The sequence below is a fragment of the Dipodomys spectabilis genome, unplaced genomic scaffold (assembly GCF_019054845.1).
Source record: "Dipodomys spectabilis isolate Male_0828 unplaced genomic scaffold, ASM1905484v1 ptg000032l, whole genome shotgun sequence".
Taxonomy (NCBI): domain Eukaryota; kingdom Metazoa; phylum Chordata; class Mammalia; order Rodentia; family Heteromyidae; genus Dipodomys; species Dipodomys spectabilis.
The window spans coordinates 23,717,095-23,732,423 of record NW_024870709.1 but is presented as its reverse complement, the minus strand read 5'-3'; the positions used below and the strand labels follow the sequence as shown (position 1 = coordinate 23,732,423).

General features: G+C 38.9%; 1 protein-coding gene across 2 annotated transcripts in view; it reads right to left on the bottom strand.

Moving 5' to 3' along the window:
- The window catches only part of Col8a1 (collagen type VIII alpha 1 chain), a 134,777-nt gene extending 124,022 nt beyond the window's left edge, over positions 1–10,755 (bottom strand). For both annotated transcript variants that reach the window (XM_042677027.1, XM_042677028.1), the window contains exon 1: positions 10,668–10,755. The gene's annotated coding sequence lies outside the window, so the exon portion shown is untranslated. The remainder of the gene's footprint in view (positions 1–10,667) is intronic.
- Positions 10,756–15,329: the final 4,574 nt, after the last annotated feature.

Below are 15,329 nucleotides of genomic sequence, written 5' to 3'. Positions count from 1 at the left end.
TATGTATCATACTGTCATTGAAAACTTTTTGCATATATTTTATTTTATTTTTGCATATATTTTAGATCTACTGACAGTCCTGAAACAATACCACCAACAAAAGGTTTTCTTTTTGCCATTTGGTATACAGGAAGCCAAAATTTAATATTAGCATGACAAAAGTAGTTCATCTCATGCCCCATAGTTAACTTCAAAATTGAGTCAGATCCTAGTTACACCGTGTATGGGTATGTGTCTATACTCTGTGTGTGTGTGTGTGTGTGTGTGTGTATATGTTGGGATGAGAACATATGTGTGTTAGAATGAGAATATGTGTATTCATGTTATCAGATGGGAAGAAAAGAAGATACAGAGGCTCAGTTCTGAGTCACTTTAGATAACCATAAAGAAGCTAGGGGTCAGTTTTAGGTCTTTTTATGAAGACTAGGGAGAATTCAGAGTATTTTGAATTTTATCCAGAACTGTCATTCTTTCTTAGGTAGTCATTTCAGTCAAGCAACTTTGCATAATGGGAAATCATTTCTATCATATCTGAAAATATTCTGATTATATAATGTAAACATATTATCATCTAATAGGACTTAAATGGGACAATCTATAATATATATAAATATATACACACACACATACATTCTTTTAATTTGCTAGTCTCCTCATTTATTCCCCATTGCTATTTTTTTCTCTTTGCCTTTTTTTTATAGTTACGAAGTTCTATAACATGCCAAGCATTGAGAAGATAGAGATAAGTCCTGAATCCTTCTGCAAGGAGCTGGATGCACACATAGTGTAGTTATCTGAATCAAAACCACTGTGGCAAGACTCTACATAGCGTGCTAGGGAGGCTGAAAGAGGTGCATAGGGCACCTGGGCAGGCTGGCTAGAATGTACAGATTAAGCCAATCAATTGCATGAAGGAATAGTACATTTAGAAAGGGAAGATTAAGTATAGAAGCCAAAAGAATGTATGGAATAGGGCCATGACCATAGAAAAAGAGCTAAGACTTTGTTTCATCTTTTGTCTTCATTGAGACACAAAGAAAGGGTTCATAGAAAGGGTTCTGACCTTCAGGGTAAGCAACAGGTGTTGCCAACCTAGACACTTACCCAAGTGACTCACAGGGATTGAATCTTTTTAATTGCTTTGACCCTTGTCGTTGATGATAGTTACAGTAATACCAAACCAAATGATCGAGGAAATGTCAACTGTCTTAAAAATGACATGCTAGGCTGTTATTCACCTTACCAGACTGGTGCCAAACAACCTGTGATCACTTGGGGAGTTCATGAAGAAAGTCTTTTAAAATGTGAAAAAGAAATTCCAGAGAGAAATGATAGTTTCTTTTTTCTTCTTCTTCTTCTTCATTTTCTATTTACAAAGCTTTTTACTTTTTTGGCTCCAAAAGGCAGCCTTCATTGAGTTTTAAAAAAAGAAAAGAAAAAGAAATAAAAATTTCAGTATTAAATAAAAAACAGGTCCAGTCAGCAGCATCTAGGAACAAAGCCACTGGAATTCTCTCACTTTATGAGTCAGAGATGTTGTCACAGAGAATTGAGGTTTTTTTTTTACCCTCCCCTTAGTGATAGAACAAGACATCATGAGAGGCAGCACAGAGCAGGGGGATGTGGATGGAAAACACAAAGAGCGTGGGATCTGGATGGAAATACAAACTCAGTTGCTTCCAAGCTGAGTGGCCCTAGGCAAAGTTGCTTGGCCTTGACCATGCAGAAGCTCAGTTTCTCTTATGGTTAAGCTGGGAATGAGATTAGTGCTTTTAGTGTTGATATGAGAGAGATGGCTTGGACTGTTGGACATTTAATTAACAGCAACAATTACTATAACTATTAGAGATGAGATCTGGTTTCACTCTGCTTTTGGATGACGACGAGACATTCATTTGTTAATAGAGAAGGGGCTGCTCAGTTCTGTCACTTTTGCAATACTGCCACTTAAGTGCTAACGTTTGGAGGGGAAAAACAACCCTTAAAGTAAATCCTTAAGAGAAATAGTAAATTTTATAGGGCAGCATGTCTGAATGCCAAAAATAAACTCAAATAATTGCAGATGTAGTAAATTAGACTAAAAAGCAGTAGGGTCCTATTACTGAAATTAGTTCCTTGTTCATATTGGGACGGCAAATGATCCAAAAGGACATTTGACTAATGATCCCAGTTAATAACTATGATCTCAGTTAATAAATAGTGGTAAGGATAAAACAAAATTGTCAGTTCAGAAATTAATGAGCTAGTTCACAGAATTTTCTAAGCTCTTTGTTTATTGAACTTATTGGTCACTTATAATAAACTATTGAAAAGAAAGAAGGAAGAGACAAATTCAATTTGTCCAATGTTCTGAAAAATTCTGTTTGGTTGAAATAAGGACTGAAAAGGGAACGTTTGAGGGAGGGAGAGAGAATTCTGCTACTATTGCTACTACTACTATAGAAAACTGAAGCATAGAATAAGGTATGTCCATTTGCTTCTTTTGTTTATTTTGCTGGTATTAATAAATCTACCATGATTGGGATTGTTTCTTATTTTATATACACATCCAATGTGTATTACATAATAATGAGCCACACAGAAAATAACCAGATTAAAGGGAATCTTGAAATAATGATTCTTAAGCTGTTGTCAAGCAGTTCCATAGAATACCAACGTCAGGAGATGCTCATGGTGAGGGAGATTGGTCATCCAAATCCCAGGAAATATAACACCCATAATGCCATAAAAAACACCTACATCCCAGCTAGTGGCTTAAAAAAAGAATTCTAGAGTGTTGAAGAGGGAGAATACCGCAATTTTACACAATATAATAGTTACTATTAAAATTATCTTTCTTTCGGTTAAAATAGTTTTTTGGATTATACTTTATTTTAGTGTGAGAAATGGCCCTTTGACAGTTATCAAAATGTAGATCAGTAAACAAATAGGCCTTTGAGCTTCTCTAAAACACAACCTTGTTTCTCTTCCCCTTTCCACTTACCTTTGACCTTATCTGGAACTTTTAAGGGATTTGATATTATCATCTGTATTATAAGAAACAAGAATCTTCTTGCTAGGTCTTGGAAGGTTGTGTAACTATTTAAAACTTTATACCCTAAGCCATTTCCATTTAGCATATTAAATAAAAAACAATGCATGCTTAAGTAGCATCATTATGAAAAGTACCAAAAAGACCCCTACGTTTCTCTAAATGGTAAGACAGTGATTAGGAATTGTTATTTTTTAAGACAAATAAAGGTTATGATATGATTAGTGACTTTGCATGTAAGTGTGTGTGGCTTGGATTTTTTAAAATTAAAATAATGACTTTCTGAAATGGTGGATTCTGGGCCACATGCATACCAACTTTGTAACTTCATCTCCATTGACATCAGACAGACTCTGAGAGAGAGAGAGGATTGCTCTATTTTGCTGTGAATGTCATAATTTTTTATAAGGCAAGCAGTCCTTCTCTGGTGTGCCAAGGATTTTTTTTATGGTTCTAATTGATCTCTAGCTCCCCAAAGGGTTCTGAATTTTGCAAGTGTCTCAAGTCTTAACAAGTCATCCCCACACAGCTGTGCAATGGAAATGTTCAACAGAAAGGTATTTGCTTTGGTCTAGGCAAGACCTCAGCTGCTCCCTGGGGAGACCTAGCTCCAGGGGAGCAGGTTCTCTGTCATCTTAGAGAAGTTTGGTCCATTTCTGTCTCTCCTCTCTCCCAGTTTCCTCCTCTCTATCTGCTAACAGCTAGGGTAGAGTCATCTTTTACCCACTCTGTGCTTGCGTCTCATTAACCCCCCCAAAAGCTAGAGTTTGTTTATTACCAAACTAAGCATTTAGATTCAGTTTTGGCTGGTGGTGGTGTTGGAAAGACCATTTTCTCTGATTGCTTTGGTTTTCTTTCAAACAAACTTCTGCAAGTCCAGACATTTCTGGCATTGCTGAAATGTGGGTGATTTATCCTAAGTGGCTTAAATTAAGAATTTTTTTAGCAAAAGAAAACTAACAATTTGAGGAACATGTTAGCCACTGGTTACAATGAACACCTTATTCTGCTTTTAATCAGAACAACTCACATCTAAAGGGTTCTCTGGCAACAGGTCTGGTTTTTCTCCTGAGACACTCAGCCTCTTACCTCCCTCTACTGGTGAACAGCCTCTCTTTCCACTTAGATGGGTAGCTGGGGATTGGAATAATTTGGAAGTTGGAAGGGAGAAGCAACCATGTCATTTAGAGGCTAGGAATTGTGGACTCAATAGCACATTATGCGGCAGATCCTTTTTCTTCGCCCATTCTTCCAACCTCAACAATGTTGGCTATTTTTTAGCTCCATCTAATGTCTCCCTTCATGTACTTCTTGGCCTTTTAATAAGAGGTGGCTTGCTTGGATTGATTGCTTTCATGAATGCCATGACTCTGAGACTTCAAGACCTTGGCAGTCACTAGGTAGAGCTCCTTAAAGAACTATTAGCATGTACAGTTATCCCTTTGACTTTGTGAGCTAGTTTTAGATTTACTGTAAGAGTACGCATGGTGTGATAGTTGGGGCATCTACATCAAAATGATGGCGGTTCACAAAATTGGGTCCTTGTTGCCCTATCGACATCTATTAAGCCAACACTTGAAGATTAAGAGACTTGTTGTTGAACAGCAGAACCTTCTGCTGCCAGATAGTATAAACCAGCCCTAGTTAGCCTAGTACATGAAGTCAATATGGAAGCCATTGGCCCACACTTCTAGGAAAAATTGCTGTTTTATGTTAGGAGGTCCCTAACAGACTGGATCCGTGTGATTTTCTGGAGAAGCCAATAGCTGACACCCACAGGCTATTCAGTTAGAGGCTTATTCAGTTAGAGTCGGAGAAGTAACACATGAACTTATTGTCTTTGGTGTCAGCACATTCATGAGCCAAAGCCTGTGATGTAAACACGCCAATGGGGAGTGCAAGAGGCACAGTCTTCAAGAAAGGCTTAAGAGAATGTTTTCACAATGATGCTTCAACTTAGTCCTCGACTATGTAAATCGTAATATACAATAAATCAACGTCAGAAATAGAATTACTGTTTCAAAGATATGCAAACAATTGCCAGACATGCTTGAGGAAAGTGGAAAAGGATCTGGTGCAACATCTGTTCACTTATTCAAAGTAAATTGTTTCCAGAAATGATAGAAGAATATTCTCTTCTACCATCATCACTTTCTGTGGTGGGCTAACTTGGTGTGTTACCAGCAATTATGCTTTTAACCTCAGCAGAGAACATTTAGGTGTCATGATATCCATGGGATTATAATCCTGGGTCATAGTAAAACCTAAATTACAGTCAAATAAGGCTCTTTTACCAGTAAAAATCTAGTCAAGGTAAGGAAGAATTTTAATGGATGAAAAGCTTGTAAATCTTTTACCAGGATGAGCCAGTCCTCAAGAGGTACTGTCATTGAAGAATTCAGATACCAACAAAAATTCATCTGTAAAATAGAAGGCTTAGGTTTAGACAATCATTAGTCTCTTCTTCAGCCCCTCACATTTCTCTTGCTTGTTTCAGAGGTGTAAAATCTCAGCACTGCACCATCTTATCTCTGTTGTTTGAGGTTTCTTTTGCTCAGTCCTCCCCTTCATCATAACCCATCTCATGCCTATACTGTACCACCTAATCAGCGTGCTAGTCCTCCGTGGCTTCCTTGATGATCTGTTATGTAAAAAATTCTGCTATTCTTCTAAAAATACTTGGGCAAGAATAATGTGGTTAACTTGCTGAAGAAGGGAAGAGGGAGAAATGATAACATACTAATGTGTTTGTTCTGACCACATAAAAATTGTTCTGCCACTAGATCTTAAGCATGCTGCCAAGAAAAAAAAAAGAGTATAATTCCTAGAACTAGGTAAAGGAAAGAAAGAGTTAAATAGGGGAGTGCAGGCAGAGAAATGCCAGGACATAGATAAGGCTAAATAATCTTTCCTATGCTTCCAAAAGTGAGGAAATCTTAATCTTGATACATTTGTAATTTCAGTAACTATATGTGCTTACACATTTCTTAAAGAAGCTTTTATTGGAGGAGTTAAGAAGATTGCTTTTTATTACACTTAGCTCCTTAGTTTTCATTAACTCCCACACTCAATACAGATTTGTCCAGCAGTTATTTTGTTCCAGGTTTTGGAGTGGTAAAAAACCTTACAAGGTCATTGTGATGGTGGTAAGGAATGTATCAATTTTTGCCTAGATATTCTTACCTAGAGGGGTAGCTGTGGAGCAATCCTCTGTTTCTACAGAACCCTTTAGAAGTAACGTCCTAGATTCACATTGTATGGGGGAAACACATTTCAGTTATTCAGCTATTCCCTGACTGAGGAGTTCATCTACATGAGCCCTAGCCTTGTACTATGCTAGTTGGAGTAATCTTGGGGAAAACATCCATCTTTCTGACCTTTTCCATCTATAAAACAAACTTTTAGTTACTATCAGAGCTAAAGTCCCTCCCAGCCTTTATGTGTTGGATTCTCTAAATTCTGTTTAATCCTCAAGAAGTTAGGACAGGAATAAAAATGTTTAGAAACCTCATCTTAAGGGAATTTATCAGAGGCAAGGAACAATTGGAAATATTCTTTCCTCTAAGGCATATAAATTCAAGTTTAGAAAAACATGAACCTCTTTTTTACTTGATGGGGTGAAAATGTATATCCTATTTGAGAGCAGTAAGAGGAGATTTTGAGTTATGAGAAACGCCTCAAGTATGAGTTCTACTTCAAAAGCTGGATATATAGGAGTGGAAGAAATTTCTTCTACTAAAAGAAAACAATGGCACAGAGGAACTGGGATTGCAGCTGCATATCCTGAAAAGGTTGTAGTCCAGGGAGAAAGGCCAATTTTCATTTTCTAGGAAGGGAGCGCAAAGTAAATAGAGGACACTGAAGGTGAATCATCAGGTGTGTTTCAATAATATATACAACTTCAGCTGTTGATTTTCCTCTTATGCAACATTGCGAACTTAGAATTCATTATCATTTTAGCCACTGACTTTAGTTTGGGGGGGCATTTTTTTTGTTTGTTTTATTTACTTCAGTTTGATCTGATACAATTCAGCGGTTTCCTGGGGTCTGGAGTACAGAGGCCTTCCAGCCTGTAGCCCTCCTGGCTCTTCCATGGCTCCCTTCAACTTTCTCCTACAAATCTCTTTGCTTGAGGAAAGACTATAAAGAACTTCCTTCCCCCAACAGTAGTTACTGAAGCCACCATTCCCCGCTCTTCACCCTTCTTATCTCTCTAAAGTGGGTAGTTAGTAAAGCTATAACGTAGTGTTGTAGGATGTAAACACTTATTAATGACTGCTAGGTTAATAGAAGATACTTTACTTTTTTATTTGATTCTTAGCATTTGATAACAACTTGTAAGCAGTTTTTGTCCCCCTTCCCCCATCCCTCCTTTCTAATTCCTTGATGCTTTAGGTTTTGAGAGATCCTTTTTATACTGTGCTGGAAAGATTACCTAAATTCCAAGAGTCACTCATTGTCACTTTAACCTCTTCTTTTGTTCTCAATAGTTAGAATAACATCTGTGCCTTGTTTAAATGATGCACATAGATTCTTATGAGTCCAATTGATGAGAAGCAAGTTATGGCCTGAAGAGACACCTGTGTCTGTTTCTCAGGCAGCTACTTGGAGAACCAGAACTTGGAGATCTTGGTTGTATCTTAATCACATTGTAAGTTGCCTTATGCCATCAAGTTGAATGACCATGAAGGAGAAGTAGTGCATTTCTGTTTTCTAACTTTCAACTTCCAAATACTTACCCAACATTGCTAGTTACGAGAGTTGGAGTTGGTTTTATTGACATTTCATATCCATCAGTTAAAACTCTGTTTTGAGGGTTGTATACTAGTAATATAACTTCTGAAATTATGACTGATAAATTCCTGTGGGTTTTACTGTGGGGCAGACATGAAATTATTTTGGTTGTTAGGGCTAAGCTGTTTTATTCTGTTAGAGAAAGAGGTCTAATGAGATGGATCTTAACCTATTAGTGGCAATAGTTCTGTTCCTTAGAAAATCCAAGAGCAGACATGGCTTTTTGCTCTTTTCCATCACTCCTGCCCCCCGGACTCCACATAAATGAAGGTGGCTAGAGGTTTTATTTTATTTAATTTCTGAGACTTGTGTGGTTCTCTCAGTTTCCTCTCAACTTCTTACTCACTTTATCTCTAGATCCTTGATTTTTTTTACAAATGGAAATAAAGTAGCATAAAGTTTTCTAATTTTGGAAATGATGACATTTTGTAATTTTAACAATAGTAGAAAACCTAAAAAAATGTGTTTCTCTAGGTATAGCAGGTCTTCAAAATGAGCAGGGTATCCTGTCTGTGTCTCAAGTAGAAGAGAAAAGGCATCCATATTTGCTTTTTTGAGAAACATTAAGGAAGCTGTCAGAGCCTGATGCAATGATGTTGAAAGGCATGGCCACCAATCTGATGCAGGATCAATTGTATAATATCAAAATGGGAGATTCACACTTTCCTATCTGTGCAAAAGGAGCAATACTGGGTCACCTGCATGAAACCTCACCACTGATATTTCTAAAAACTTCACAAAGGTCATGCAACCTTGCCTGATATGTATCCTATGGAAGGAATCACTTCGACTGGTAATGTCCCCTGGGAGGGTTAGCTCGTGAGTAATCTAAGATGATCTCACCCAGTTACTTAGGGCTTGAACCTGATGGCTGGGGAAGGCAGTGACTGTTAAACTGTTCAGCTGGTCAGTTTATGGTGGCCAAGAAACCCAGAAGCAAACTCTCATGGAATACTTTCATCCCCAAATTTAGGAATAGCAGAGAGCTGTTTGACAGTGGAACATTTTTCCCTTTAGAACACTTCCCTCAGGGAGTTCTTGTGAATGAAACAGTGTATTTTCACCCAGTAGAGATGGACAGCAATCAAGTACTACCATAAAGGAAGGAGTAAGAAATTGGAAGTACCAGCTACATGGTTTGGCCTTGTCCCATACTTGTGCTCTGGTCATGGTTAATCACCCATGTCCATCAAATATTAAGCAAACAGTCTGCACTGGGGCTTAAGAGAGATGGTATTTTAAGTTGCTCAGGTCACCTATTATCTTGGTCAATAGTAATTTTATATCATTTTCTTGCAACAACTTTTTTCCAATAAAAAACAATTTAACATGACAGAAAGCTTTACTTGTAACTCTTTTATTTAAATAATAGTATTGAATTCCTTCCATCCCAAAGAGAATTTTAAGCTATCTTTGTCCTTCCTTTCCATAGTTGAAAGATAAGGAGCAATTATTTGAAAGACCCTCAGTTAAGTTTCTAATAAATTCCATTTTCTTTGATTGTTCAGAGTAGAATTTTCCACATCTACAGTGAGTTTTTTCCCTATGTAAAACAATATAAAAGCAATGAACATAAAAGAAAAAGTGAACTGTTTTTTCTTACTTGAAGTACCTTAAGAGCTAAAATAGTGGTTTGTTTTCCTGACTGGCAGCTTCAGTTTGTCTGCTCTGAGATGGCTTTTGCAATTCTTCAGAGGAAACATTTGAAGAGGGTTTTTCTCCCACATGAGAGAGTTTCATCCCACACAACCCACAGATTTTGATGGCAAACATTATGGACCAACAGTCTGGTTTTTACAGAAGTAGCTGTGGAGTATGTTTTTCCTTTCACAGGTGCACAGTTCTCATTCTACCTCACTATTAGAACACAGATTCGTTTATTTTCCCCTCCCCACTAAGAATCTAGCTTAACCATTGGGAAGCTAGGAGAATTAGTAACCAATCAGGTAGATTTTTCATTTGCCACAGGAAGGAAGAGTCAGCGTCAAGGAAGATGAAACCTTCAGAAGCCCTTCTAGCTGATCTTAATAATAGTCTGGTGGACACAGAAATATTGTATAATTTGGCCTGTATTTTTCTCTCATTTTGAAGCATATTGAAATGCTTGATGGTTGAGGTGTGTAGAGAGAAATTCATGAAGTTCTTTTTATACATTTTTCTTCTTTCCAAACACAATTGACATTTTAGGACCTGGTGAAAATGATAGCTGTAGAAGAGCTCATCCTTCCCAAGTTTGTAAATTTGGATTTGTTCTTTCCTATCTATTAGCCACCTGATTACTCTCCCTGGACAAAGGGCACCAGTTCACATCATTTTTTCCAAGCCCTTAAACCTGGAAAGATTTTTTTTTTAAACCCACAGAAGCTGTCTTGGGGGTTTGGGAAACATCACAAAATTGTTAGCAGACCTTTTGACTGTGCTATTTTTAGGAAGCTAATTGTGTTCTTTTTAAAGTACATTTTTGACAATGGGACAAAGTTTTCTTTGCCCCTACTGATACGGGAAATACAATGAAAAAAGGTCAGCTCAACATTCCAAGAGATACATTTTAACTTCAGCAACAGTGAGAAAGAGAGGAAAAAGTGATTTAAGAGAGAAAAAGGTTTTGTAATATTTCTGCCGCTGTTTCTGCCAAAAAGGTTTTTTTCCCCCTCCTGTTGTTGAAATTTTACTGTTCAAACAGAAGGTTGTTTTCAAACCATTTGCTAGTTAAGCAAGTAGCAGCTGATCTGGCATCCTTAAGAATTAACTCTAACCAAGCTGTAAGCGCCTTGACCAGAAGCAACTTATTCGCCAGCAGCCACCCACAGGAGGTCAGCTGCCTGCACAAGTGCTATCTTACCTTGAGCACGTCAGATCAGGGAGACAGGCTCTCGGGCTCCCACGGGCTCCCACGGAGAGGACCGGGGAAGTGCTCTGACCCGCGGCTGGTAACATGCACTTGGCTTTTATGGGCAGGTGGGAGGGGCTGCTCCTCATAGTAGGTGGGCAAGGAAGGAGTGTCGGGGCGTCCGCGGGGCGGGCAGCCCCGGGAGGAGCTGGACACTTCTCTGGGGAGGGGCGGGGAGGGCAGATCTGGAGCCTGCAGAGGAAGGAGAGAGCAGGGATGTGTGTAGGGAGATGGGGGGAGGGGGGAGGCGGGGAGACAGCAGAGGACGGAGTGGAAACTAGAGAGGGAGGGAGAAATAAAACAGGGATCTAGACTTAGATCACAGATGGGGGAAGTTTGGGGAGGAAGGAGGGAGAAAAGGGGAAGGGAGGGAGGGAAGAGGGAGAAAGGGAGAGAGAGCAAGAGGGAGAGAGAGGAAATTAGCATCCGATTTTGCTTGGGGAGGATTTGTGGGTGACTATGATCACTAAGGTGTTTTCTGTGAATTAGAAAAAGCTAAATAGAGGTAGTCGTTCTGAAGATCTAAACCCGGAGTCTAGGCATCGGGTGGCACAGTTTCTGTGCTGGGTGGACGGGGTGAAGCGGCCGCTAGCTAGCTAGCTGTTTCTCCTCTCCTGCCCACTGTAAATCCCAGCCCCACCTGGGATTCACCACTTTGGGCAATACTTTTTTTTTTTTTCCTAACTAGAAAGTTCTCTTTGCTTGCCTTGTCGGGCACAGCATCGCATCGGGAGATGCTGACTTTTGGCATTAGGTCTATCAGCCCAATCTGGCTTCTGGAAAGAAAAAGCGCAACTCCCGCGGGTTCCTCTAGCATCTGCTTATGTAACAGGGGTTTAGGGCTTCTTTGCCCTCTGGTTATGTTTGGTATTAAAAGAAAAACTTTCCTTCCTAATCATTAAAAAATGTCTTGGTGCCACAGCTCTTTTTCTTCCGCGTGTCTTAGACATTAAGAGAAGATCCAAGCAAGGAACGCTGAAGGATCTGGCTTGAAATTATTAAGAAATGCACTCAGAGAAAGAAAAACAAGCTCCTTTCGCTGCTGGGTGGTGACTCACTTCCCAGCCTGAGCTTGAGCTTTGCCACCAAAGGAATCAAGCATTTGAAAAGAAAACCCAAGACTCAGGCAGGGTAGAGATACCGAGAGGGCAAAGACAGGAGCAGGAGGAAGGATTCAGAGACTGAGGTGTGTGTGTGTGTGGGGGGGGGTGGGATGGGGGATAATTTTTGATGATGTGTCTACACCACAAACTTAGGAAGTAGGGACAATTCACCTTGTGCAATTTTTCCCTTTTGTTTTTATGAAAGAAACCTCAAAGGGATTATGTATCTGATTCAAGCTAACCAGTGGCCATAGTGAGTTTGCAAATCTTCTGCACAGTTTTCAGTGCACCAGGCTGCTAATTTGCAACACCTAACTTGATCTCAGTTAGAGTAAGTGTCTTTGGATGGTAGCAACGTTTTCTCAGTTTCTCAATCATAGCACCATTTGAGGCCAGATAGGTCTCTGTTAGGAGGACTTCTGTGTATGTCAGAAGGCTGAGCAGCTTCTCTAGCCTGTGTCCACCAGATGCCAGTAGCTTTGCTCATCCAGCCCTAAGTCTCCCTTTCACTTGTGAAAATTAGATGTCTCTGAAGGACAAAAATCCCCTCTAGCATTGCTAGAAAAATTAGGCAATGATTAAAAAAACTTAAAACGACACTTTAAAAGAATTTATTAAGAGACTATCCCATAGTGCCATTTAGATAATAATACTTGTCACCATATGTGCTAAGTTTACAGTGGACTTAGTTTCTTACAGACATATTTCCACTTGTCTGCCTTTAGAGTCCAAAGCCTCTATTGATTACTTTGTAACCAAGCCTATGCTCAACCTGGAAGTCAACAAAGTAGAATTTGATATGATGGAGGATGCGGGGGAGAGGGACATGAAGGAAGACCAACAGTAGGGGATATGAAAGATTGTTATCATAAATATGAATTAAAATAGATTTACTGTCAAATGATTTAATATTTGATAATTTAGTCTGCCATTCAGATTCATTTGTGATGCCATATGTATTTATCTTGTTTGTACATATGTATATATATATCTACACACACACACACACACACATTATCAATCATCTGTCTTCATGCATGTGTCCCCAAGTCAATTACTTTCAATAATTTCTTTTTTTTTTGAGGGTAACAACTTATAACTAGAGGTTTACTAGCTGGCAGAACATACTTAAAAATACACATACATTGAGTAATTGAACAAGTCATTCTGATGAGTATTAACACAGGAAAAACAATCAGGACTTGCTCATTTAATGAATGAACAAAAGAATGAATACTTAGAAAACTAAACATTTCACATAAATCTCTGTTTATTTGCTATTTTATCTTACTTTATTACCCCACATGACTTGCTTCCACAAATAATATATCTTTTGAAGATGTGGCCAGATCCATTAAGTGAAGTGCATGAAATACGTAACCTCTGTTACCACACCTGGAAATTTGTAAAATTTTACTATATATTCTGGGACCAAACTCTGAAATCAAATTTTATAGGCAGAGTACTACATCCAGGACCTTTTAATTTAGCAAAGAACTATGTTCTGGGAAAGCAAAGCAGGACTGGATTAGAGGTGACAGTGTGATAAAGCTTGTTAGCAAATATCCCTATTGGATTACAGCAAATAATCTTTCAATCCTGACTTAAAGCCTCTCCAACATTCCAGTTCCATCACATCGTGATTCATAGGAAAAAAAATAAGGTAAGTAAAGCTCATTTACAGAGAAAGCAATTGATAGCTGTAGGCTGGAATTCTTTTTTCATCCCTTGCTCCCTTTTTTTTCTGAATCTCCAGCCAACTTAACAAAAATGCTCCTTTCATTTTATTTGGATGGTAGTAACAATTAGTTCATTTCTCCAGTTCACACTTGTCTAAATCTGATTCAGTAGCAGATCTGGACAACAAGTTGGGAATCTAGGAATGCAATCTCTGAACTGACTCTTAGTGTGCCCTACCTAGACCTCTCTAAAGGTGACTGAGGGTTGAAATGACTTAATGTGGTGGATAGAAAGGAATCTAATGACAACATGCTAAATGCTTTGAAGTTTCCATCGTGGGGATAGAATAACAGCTACAGATGACTATCCTATTTTTAATCCTGTTGTAAATGTCTTTTTTTTTTTAAAGAGATGAACCTTATTTAGACCTAAGCAACACATACTTATTAAGAAAGGATACTAGACTATATGGAATATTTAAAGCAGAGGAGAACAAGTGTATAAATTTGTTCTTGTAGAGTGAAAAGAAGCATGCAATCCGGGTAGTTGAACTGTACAGACTTTAGGGAGGAGGTAGAACTTGAGCTGAGCTATGGAAAGTAGCATTTAGGCAAACAGGCAATGAACAGTGGAGAACTTCTGGTAAGGGAGAGAATGTGCATCGGTGGAAAAGGCACAAGAATATTCAAAAGATGAATGGCTACTGCATATTACCAAAGTTACATTTTTTTCTTCACCGTGATTTTGTAGATAAGTGCTTGCCTGTATGTCCCCAAACATTAACACACAAAGAAGCAGAGGAAAGTATCTGAGCAAGGTGACATGAACAATGGAAGGTCTAGTCTCATTTCCTTACAACATCCTATGAAGATGTAAGGAGACAGGAAGGCAGGGATCCCTGGTGTATTCCCAGGATGCGAGATGGGATTAATATGAAGGGTGGTGTCTACTCTGTGTGTCCAAGGAGCCCAGTCTTTCCATCACCAGTTGTAGCTTTAAGGTTATCCGCAGATACCAGCCATATGACCCTTGAATTTGCAAGGGTTTCTGGATAGGATGATAGTAGAACCTGGCTTTAAAAGGTATGTATATCCCTTCTCTTTTCTCAGATAGCAAACTTTCAGTCATTTTGATGTGTTGCCCTTGGCAAATTTCAAACTGCCATCCTTCCTGTCACTCTTAAGTGCTTCATGATATAAATGAGGCCGAGTTTTGGCTTATGGAAGAATCACAGAAAGGTGATCTCAACTGAAGCAATTCTCACACGATTTTGCTTTCTACTTATCAAATGACTCACCTGTCACATCAGCCTAAAAGTGTGCTCGGCATCAACTCCAAATATGCCCATGACTTGTAAGGCTGTTAAATAGCCAACTCTGCTAGTGCATTTAAAATAGGAGTTTATTTACGAAAACTGAAAATGCTTCACAGCCAGAAGAAAAGCACACCTCTCAAACATTCCACAGGACTGTTGGATTTTATGAGTCACTGTTTTCCTGTCGACCCAGATGGTAGAGCTGACTGACGTGGGAGATCGCACAGATGACTGCGTGGAGCTCCTGCTGGCTTTGTAAAGAGCAAAGAATAAAGGAAATCTGGCCTTCACTTCTAGCTGAGCTGCTAACTAGCCACAAAAATGTAGGGTGGAGGTTTTTATCCTATTTGGACTTACTGTCCATATTTGTAAGATAACAAAGCTGGCCTGAGCACCGTCTAAAGTTCCTTCCACTTTTCAGATGATTGTTCAGTGCAACCAGTCAATAAATGTGCAGTCACTCAGTATGCACTTGACATCAAGCACATGCTAAGTTTAGGTTTGGGAGGAAGAACT